General features: G+C 29.8%; 1 long non-coding RNA gene across 1 annotated transcript; it reads right to left on the bottom strand.

The window, feature by feature from the left end:
* Positions 1-4058: 4058 nt before the first annotated feature.
* LOC107866294 lies at positions 4059-7099 on the bottom strand. Its single transcript, XR_001672856.2, has 3 exons — positions 6928-7099; positions 4993-5083; positions 4059-4255 (listed from the first exon to the last, which is right to left on the bottom strand). It is a non-coding gene; the product is annotated as an uncharacterized LOC107866294 (long non-coding RNA).
* Between the last annotated feature and the right edge of the window lie 1009 nt (positions 7100-8108).

The raw sequence follows: 8108 nt of genomic DNA on the forward strand, positions 1-8108 counted from the left end.
TCACTTGGGGGATTCTTATGTACCCCCGCAAGGTTTTCATTTAGACCAACCATAACCACTAAAATATGACTCTTTAACCATTCCAAACCATTCACACCATTTAAACCATTTTAGTCCGTTCCAAACATTTAAAGCATTTATACTATTCAACCCATTTAAACTATGCAAAAACTATCCAAATCCATTTAGGGTTCTATTAACAAACCATAACATGCAATAGTTTCAATAAAAGTTCAACAATAGAACAAAAACATCTTTTTAGGCATTTTATTGAACATGTTGTGGGCATATCTTTACCAAGATCAAAACCAAAGCATAAACCATCAAGATTAGGGTTACTCCTAACCCATTTATTAAACCATAGCCAATAAGAACCCACATGTGTAAACCATTACCAAAAACATGTAAAAAAAAACATAGTTTATACCAATATCAAACGACATGCATCAAGACCCTCAACATTGTTTCAAAACCACCATTTATGATTTCGCAAATCAATGTTTCAAATACATTAAATCATGCCTTTAGTTGAAAATAGCAATGAGGGAAGAAGTACATGCCTTATACAAGAAGATCCACAGAAAGTACTTGACCCCTCTTAGCCTCTAGATGAACACTTGAGAAACCCTAGCCTGCAATCTTCAAGGGAGTGTTTAAAGAGTGTTTTGAGAGTGTTTCTGCCTTTCCTAGTGAGTTATGGGAGGCCCCCAAGGGTTATATAACATGGGGACATAAGGGTTTTGGGTAGAAAATTTTCAAAAGGTTCCCAACTTAAAAGTTGAAAATCCATCCCAGAAGGGTACGACCCAACCATGCAAACCGTATCCTAGGGTACGAGTGGTACCCTAACTCGTACCCTAGACCTCACCAATATCCTTCACACTGGTCCTAATATGACCTCACCACACTAACTCATACCTTAGGGTACGATTGGTACCCCAAATCATACCCACATCCGTACCTTGTATAATTTTAACTAGGCAACTCAATAAGCTTTATACGACTTAGCATTGTACCCCTCATATCCCACCATACGACTCATATGGTGGTGAGTCGTATCTTGGATAGTAACCAAGCCAACCCTACTACCCAACATACAAGTGAGCCATCAAACCATCCCTCTTAACTCGTATCCAAGGGTACGAAAGGTACCCTTGAGTCGTACCAAGTCCCGAAAGTTCAAAACCCAGGAATTTTTTAAAGGGTCCAAATCCCGGGGTGTTATATTTACCCTATTAGATTTCAAACATATGTATTATCCTTGAATTATGAAAAGGAAACATAAGTTCTTGATATGTATCAAATACATTTTTTCTGATACATATGTTTGATGCATGTATACTTGTTACTTCTGATTGATACATTAATTTATTTTGATAAAAATTGATGGACTTTAACATCAAGAACAATATAATTATGTGAATAGATATTCATATGTATCATAAACATGTACTAATCTATTGTATACATAAAAAATTGGTAAATTTGTTATACGATCATGTAGATGCATCATATGTATCATGAATAAAAAATACATTCTTTTATATAATGATGAATATGCACGCAGGCAAGTACATTCATTTGTATCATGGACAAAAATAATATTTTTTTTACTATGATACATATGCATAGAGATACATTTGCATGTTTCATGAATAAATATTAATAAGCTTCATATTTTATATGAATTAGTAGATTATGATACATAGCATGCAAGTATAGTTGTATGTATCATGAGCCAAAAAATACATTTTTTTTTATTATGATACATATGCATAGTGATACATTCATATGTATCATGAAATTTATTTTAATGAAGCGATCTTCTTCTCCATCTTCATCACTACCCATTAAGTCTCTCAACCTTCATTGAAAAGCAGTCAAATGCACCAACAACTCCTCTACCATCACCGCTGTCTTTGCCACCATTCTCATAAAAAACCTAACAACATTGCTCAATTCCTCCTTTATCTCTTAATGGGTGTTTTCTTAAAGGTTGACAAGCAACTAACGAAAGAGTGTTGCCATCAATGGTCATCTTCATTGTCATGATTCAGTAAAAAATTCTGAGATTCTTTTAGCTTCTACGGTATGATGATTTTTTAAAAGAATATAAATGCTTGTCAACATGAAGCACATAGTAAAACTTTCAAAATTTTAAGTGAAAAAAAGATTAATAGAAATGAAAAAAAATAAACTAAATTGTAAATTGCAAATGATAAGATCTGATAGAAATTTTTTAATTTAATTTTATTTATTTTAGATAGTTAAGAGATTCTCTCTCATAACTTAGGGCCTGTTTGGATAGGCTAAAAAAATGGCTTTTAAAAAGTTCTTTAAAAGTGCTGAACTTATTTTAAAAATAAGCAGTTACGTGTTTGAATAAAAGTGTTGAAACTGAAAAAAAGTTATTGATGTGTTTGGTAAACAAGTGCTTTTAAGCACTTTTTTTGGTCAAAATGTGTGAAATACCCTTAAAGCTGTTAACAATATATAGAGTTGATTATTATTAATTTTTCTTTCTAACATAATTCAAATTAAAATTAATATATATATATATATATTAAAAATATTTTCATGAATGACTATTAATTTGTGCGCTAAAAAATATTTTTTTTGTTAAAAAAATTTAAATCATTAAGCAAAATATATATGCTACTAATCATTATAATTACATTAATATATAAATAGTTGGTCACAAATAATAGTATTTGTTTGATAAAAAGACTCTTAATTAGAAAATATATTACTCGTTGATTGAGTAATGACTATCACTATTAAAACATTGGCGAATACGAATGTTGCATCATGACATATAGATGGATCATTCACTAATCATCCATGAAGTTGTATATCTTCAATGTGTATTCTCCATATATTTTGGTTGGTGATTTATTTTTTTATTAGAACAATTCATATGTGTACAATAACAATTGTCCAAATGTAAAAGAATATATTAAAGAAGGAGATTAAAAAATCATATTTCATAAATTAGAAGTTTCATATAAAAGAAGTACTAATATAGTTAGAGTTAAGTTTGCCATAAATACAAAAAGTAGAAATATTCAATTAATACAAGCATTAAGCATTAAAAGCTATTTTAGGGCTACACAAGGGTAATTTTGAAATAAGGGAGAATTTTAAATGACAAAAATGTCTTTTAATTGGCCAAAATACAACGGCTTATAAGCCAGAAAAATAAGTTGGGAATTGAAGATTTTAATTTTTGGCTTATAAAAAGTAAATTTTGACTTTTTAAAGAAATTTTAAAACTTGCCAAACACTTAAAAGGTAAAAAAAAAAAATAGCTTAAAGCTATTTTGATCAAAATATAAGCCCATCCAAACACCCATTTACTCTTCTAAATAATCTGTTACTTTCTTATTTAATATGTATTAAGAGAAAAAAAAAGGAAATATGAGATTTTATGAAATAGTTTAAAAGATAAAAGATTTTATGTATTTATGCTTCTTAAATTTGTGTATTTACTTAAATTATCTTTAATTTAATCATATAAATATATCTGTGCTTCGCGCGGTATTAATAAAATTATAAATGTGATTAAAATGTATAATTTACTTTTTTAATATTCTAGGCACAAAAAAATTATATTTACACCAAATAACTCCACAACTCGCCTTATCATCCATCAACATATTTATTGATATAGGTTATACTATGCAATAAAATATAGTGACTTTCATAGTAATAAATAATAGTATAAATTTTTTTTACTAACACGTGTTTCATGCATTTAAATAGATGATTAAGTAATGTTTGCAGCGAAGATGGTAAGAGATGAACTTGCAAGCAGTTATCTTTTCAAAAGATTGCTTATTGTCAGCCAATGTAAAACTTTTAGCAGCCTCAAATACGTGTAAAGTAGTAACTCTATCCAATTCAATTATAAAATAGCAAAAATCAAAATATCCGTGCCCTTTAGAGGAAGAAAAAGCTAACAAATTAATGAACTATATTTTTTGAATAACAACAATAATTTCTATTTGAAAATGCATAAAAAAAAGTAAGCAACTGGAATGGATTAAACCCAACTAATCTCAGCTCTCATGAAAAAATTGAAAGTTTACATTTTAATAATAAGAAAATAAAATATCAACACAAAAGCTCTTATTGACTTACTATCAACATAAAAGCTCTTATTGACTTCCACACATCTTTTGATCTTTGCACTTCATCATCTACTTCCAGCAATACTATCAATAGAAGGAACCATCTTCATCCATAGTAGCTCTCTCTACATCACATATTTATAGGTCTTAGCAAATTAGTAAATTAAAGAGCAATTTATAACTATAAAGAAAATTGCATACAGAGGATGTTGACAACTCTTTCAGTTGAAGACTTGATTGAATCAATTTTTAAGATATCATGTTCTTGAGGATTGATAAAGCCTTAATTTTTTGCAATAGCTTCAACAAGTTATATAATGAGAGAACATAATTGTGAATAATGTGTGAGATTCGTTAGACAGACTAAGTTATCAGACTTAATGTGCTTCAAATTTGGGAAGACATAGAACTATTAATGCTTCACCACAAAGAATAAGGGTAATTTTAAGTGAAATTTTAAAAATATTGGATGATATTGAGTTTTTTCTTTTGAAGAGGAAGCTAATGCTCAAATACAAATAAAAGGATAAAGAACTTCTTACATGCTAAACACAAATTCAGAAGACTTTACCTCTCTATTTTATATCTGTTCAAGATCCCGATATATTTGCAGTTTAGATTCAAAAATAAATTTAGTATTGCAAATGGCTTAAGTTGAAAGTAAACTATTTGAACGAAAAGAAAATTAAATTAGGTAGTTTCATCCATCTAATTGAACTGAATGTAATACAAATATATTCACAAATAGATTGTTTGATCAAGGAAACAATTTAACAAAAGAAAAAGAAGGATAACTTGCCACTAACAATTCATTAGACTAAAAATAACCAAGCAAATTTTAGTAGAATGAGAATGAAGATACCTTAAACACGTTTGCAATGATATGCATCCAAGAAAAAAGAAGAGGTGACTATTGTCTCCTTGTGTGTATACTTCACATGGATGATTGGTACCTATTCTCCATTTTTGTGTTTTTCAAGAGTGGTTAGATTTGCATATATTCGTGTGAAAATATTCAAATAAATTCATTTTAGGTATCAATTTACAAATAAGTAGTTATACATTAAATGGGGACATGTGTCAGCCTATGTGGTGCAACTACAACGTAATATTTATTAACAGAATTTATGCAATTAATAAAATCCAATCTGCTCAGACATATAGAAAATCTGCTTAAATCATGACAAGCTAAAAAGACAATAGTGAAAACCTAAAATGCCACTTCATCAAAGGGTGCATCCAAATTTCTATTTCATCTCACTTTCAACTCTTCATTATATTCACCTCTTCTACTATTGAAATTGAATAACTACTGAAATTGAACACCCACATCTCTAATATTTTCCCTATTCTCCATAGTGCACCAAATTCCTTCAAACACCCCAGGTATGCTACTTCCTCATCCTCACTCAAGTTCATTGAAAGTGACACACCGAAGACCACAGAACTTCACCAATTCTAATCGTATTCTTTAAACTTCATATGATTTGTATACGTTGTCGTTTTAGATTGTGTATGATTTGTTATTATTGAATTTGAATGCTTATTTGTTTGTTCTTGTTTCCATCCTCTCTTACCTATAAGGTATTTTTCAACTTTCCTTTCACACTCTCCTTCAGAACACAAGAAAACCTCAATCGTCTTCGATATGCTAGTTTTCTTTGTGTACTAAATTATTTTACTTCTACTGCAATATAGACCTCAGTATACCATCCACTTTTTAATCAGAGTCTTTAGACTTTAACAAATATGAAAACTATCATTTTTTAATTTACATTATATGTTGTTCTTGCCAGCATCACTTACCATCAATACGTTCGTCAACTTTTAGCCATTTTCTGTCACACCTCACAATATTGGGAATGCTTCAAAAACTTAACTTGCCAAAATTTCTTAACATCACCACTTCCGTCAATAGATATTTCTCATTTTCTTTCATAGCTCATAAAATTCCACCACACTTTTACATTGCTATTCATGAACAACCAACAGGCTCATTTATTCTATTGTTCCATTTTCTGTCAATTTGTTTTTCTTCTATACCAACAAATATTTTCATGTACATTTACTCTTTCACATACCTAAGTAATTATCTGTTGGACAAATTATTTCAGTGATGAGTATATGTTTATTAACTCAAAATCACCGAAGAATATATATCTAAAGTTTACATGAACCAATGAATTTTCAAGTGTAATCGGTGTAGGTCATTGTGCTATTCTTGACCACATCTCCGTAGAGTCTCTGCACACAAGTTTTACAATATCATAGCAAGTTGTCAACAGACTCTTGTAATACCTCTATTTTTAAAGGTACAAATTTCAAATTTCAAATTCACAATAACGTAACCTATATATAAAAGAATTATAGTACCTCAGGAGCAAGAAACCATTTGAAGTTTAAAAACGACCTCAATAGATCCTCATCAGCACTCCTTCACATATCTTTGCTCGTAATTATTGAAAGAGAATAGAGACTTGATCGTAAAGAGTATTTGTTACTCTTGAAGGAATTTAGTTCGAGAATTAATCAATGAGTGCTTTAATTAAGTAAATCAATTAGATGAATTTGAACACAAATAATACAATCAGAAAGTTATTGCTAAAATATTAACAATACAATTATCAATAATACTTAACATCAGGAAAACAATGAATTACAAAATAAAAGAAACTCACAAATCAAATATGATTGCCCAATTGGAACAATTAGGTCAAGATACTACAATTAGATTGAAAACTCAAATGGAAAAGGAAAAAGGAGAAGAAAAAGCCAGAGAAGGGAAAAAAGGGATTACCAATTGCTATTTTGTGCTTCAACTCTATTGTGAGTTTGTTGATTCTGGGAGAATACATACTCATTTGTTTCAATAAATAGGAAAGAGATTGTGGAATACCGTAACGCCTCCTTTATGAGGACAGTTACGGATATATAAAAAGCTTTTGTTGGAATGAAAATTGTATCAACGTTTTTTCCTTTTTTTTATGTTGTGTATATAGAGTAGAATCAAGGAAAAAATACCCCAAAAAAAGGAGAAAATAGATAATTAGAAATGCTGCTCATTCAGCCATGCCACATCAGCAAGGCTATAGTTCTCCTGTATTTATATATACTAGTTTAGTGTACGTACATTCCACGTGTGTGTCACATCACTATAAAAGATTGTATACAAAAAATAAAGGAGAAAATACATCAAAACCTCCTCGAACTTGTTGCTAAAACTTACTTTAGACACTATACTAATCGGGCAATTATTTACCCCTTAACAACTTTCAAGTGAATTATTTACCACCCTAAAAAAATTATACCACTCTCACTACGGAGAGTGAAGTACACATGCCCCACGTCATTGCCAAATCAGCACCACATCAGTGCCACGTCATTTTCATGTAAGAAATTATAATTTTTTTTTTTAAAAGTAATCCAACACACATATAATTTTTATATTTTTTTTAAAAAGCAAAAAATATATGTGTATTATTTTTTTGATATATATAAAATATATATTATTTTTTAAAAATATATATATATATAAATTATTTATATATTATTTTTAATATATATATATATATATAAAAGACCCCCACCCCACCCCCTTCCTCCTTCTTCTTCTTCAACAGCCCACCCCACCCCCACCCTACCCCTTCGTTCTCCTTCTCCTCCTCTTTCTTATTCAACAACCCCCACTCCCACCCCCATTCCTCTTTCTCCTTTAATTTTTTCACTATTAATACCATTATCACCATTAAAACCATTAACACCATTAACATCATTATCTCGCCATTAACACCAATAACTTGATTCAAATTTAACAAGAAACTGAAAGAAAATTCACCAACATAGATGTGATATACAATCGTATAAGATAGAAAATTCACTGAAATTTAATTTTTCGATGAGAGTGGAACAATTTTAATCATAAATTTTTTTAATGAGAGTGAGACACCCACAGTAGTCACAGAAATTGCCAGCAAAATT

This window comes from Capsicum annuum, chromosome 3, assembly GCF_002878395.1.
Source record: "Capsicum annuum cultivar UCD-10X-F1 chromosome 3, UCD10Xv1.1, whole genome shotgun sequence".
NCBI lineage: Eukaryota > Viridiplantae > Streptophyta > Magnoliopsida > Solanales > Solanaceae > Capsicum > Capsicum annuum.